The following is a 2,157-nucleotide window of genomic DNA, read 5'->3' as shown; positions in this document are numbered from 1 at the left end:
TTGAGAGAGGGACACAGACAGGGCCCAAAAGCCTGGGACTCGATTTAAAATGTTGCCCGGCAGCAGATTCATAGAGGGACAGACAGACAGGGCCTGAAAGCCTGGTACTCGATTTAAAATGTTGCCCGGCAGCAGATTGAGACAGGGTCACAGAGACAGGGCCCAAAAGCCTGGGACTCGATTTAAAATGTTGCCCGGCACCAGATTCACAGAGGGACACAGAGAGGCCCCAAAGCCTGGCACTCGATTTAAACCGCCCGGCCCAAAACAGCCCTGGCAAAGCCGGGCTCCCCCAGCTAGTCTATCTATATATTTAAAGCGGTTGGTTTGTCTGTCCGTCTGTCTGTACGCTATACACTCAAAAGTTAGAGAGCGTACCTACACATATGATATCAAAAGAAAGGTTATGATCAGGGGAGTGTCATAGGCATATTTACCTTTTGGTCAGACAAAAATTGTTCGGACAGTATACAAAAAACGTTCAAAATCTTCTCATTAGCGGTTGACCAATCCTACCGCTCTTAGCGTTGAGTGACGTGAAGGTTCACCAATTGTACAGGGGATACCATTGACTGACGTAATGGTTGACCAATCCTACACTTCAATGACCTGATGGTTGACCAATTGGTGCGTCACCGGGGGCGTTTCATTCCATGTGTGGGCGGGCCTAATCCTGCAGCCTCCCGAAACTTCGCCGCCATTTTTTAAATGCTGAACGAGGGCACCCGCCACATTAAGTAACACAATTAAATAGTTTTTAAAAAAGGTAAATTAATTTGTAAATATATTTTTTAAGCTCATTAATTTTCCTAGCTTTCACCCTATTTTTTGGCTCTTGACTCGCTGCCTCCGCCGGGCGCTGCAACCTTGGAGGGTTACCCCGGCAACTGGGCCCGGACCTCTCTCACAGCCTGTAGCCGCTCAGGAGGGCGGGGAAGAAGGTTTTCCCCGGCAACCGGGCCCGGGCCTCTCTCTCAGCCTGTAGCCCGGGGACTCGGGCTTTCCCCCCCTATACTAGGCCGCAGCCAAGCCGCTGCGATGGTCCGGAGCGGGAGTGGCCTCGCACGGCCTTCCCCGCGGTGTCAACCGCGCAGCCCGAGAGCCTGACCGAAACCGCGCAGGTGAGCGGCGGCGTCGGTCGCACGGGGGCTCCAGGTCATAGAAACATAGAAGATAGGAGCAGGAGTAGGCCATTCGGCCCCTCGAGCCTGCTCCGCCATTCGATGAGATCATGGCTGATCATCCAAACTCAGTACCCCGTACCTGTCTTCTCCCCATATCCCTTGATACCTTTAGCTCTAAGAAATATATTAAACTCCTTCTTGAATATATTTAAAGACTTGGCCTCAACTGCCTTCTGTGGTAGAGAATTCCACAGGTTCACCACTCTCTGGGTGAAGAAATTCTTCCTCATCTCTGTCCTAAATGGCTTACCCCTTATCCTTAGACTATGACCCCTGGTTCTGGACTCTCCAACCATCGGGAACATTCTACCTGCATCTAGTTTGTCCAGACCTGTCAGAATTTTATACGTTTTGATGAGATCCCCTCTCATTCTTCTAAACTCCTGCGAGTATAAGCCCAATCGACCCAATCTCTCCTCATACGTCATTCCTGCCATCCCAGGGGTCAGCCTTGTGAATCTTCGCTGAACTCCTTCCATGGCAAGAACATCCTTCCTCAGATAAGGTGACCAAACTGCACACAGTACTCAAGGTGTGGTCTCACCAAGGCCCTGTACAACTGTAGCAGGACATCCTTGCTCCTGTACTCAAACCCTTTTGCTATGAAGGCCAACATACCATTTGCCTTCTTCACCACCTGCTGCACCTGCATGCTTACCTTCAGCGACTGGTGCACAAGGACACCCAGGTCTCGTTGCACTTCCCCTTCTCCCAATCTATTGCCATTCAGATAATAGTCTGCCTTTCTGTTTTTGACACCAAAGTGGATAACCTCACATTTATCCAAGTTATATTGCATCTGCCACGCTTCTGCCCAATCACCCAACCTCTCCAAATCATCGTGGAGTTTCTCGGTATCCTCCTTGCAGCACACACGCCCACCCAGCTTTGTGTCGTCTGCAAACTTGGAGATATTACATCTAGTTCCCTTATCTAGATCATTAATGTATATTGTGAATAGCTGGGGTCCCAG

Source organism: Somniosus microcephalus, unplaced genomic scaffold (assembly GCF_052327205.1).
Source record: "Somniosus microcephalus isolate GS21.2 unplaced genomic scaffold, FLI_Smic_1.0 scaffold1, whole genome shotgun sequence".
Classification (NCBI taxonomy): domain Eukaryota; kingdom Metazoa; phylum Chordata; class Chondrichthyes; order Squaliformes; family Somniosidae; genus Somniosus; species Somniosus microcephalus.
This window is presented reverse-complemented; position numbering follows the sequence as displayed.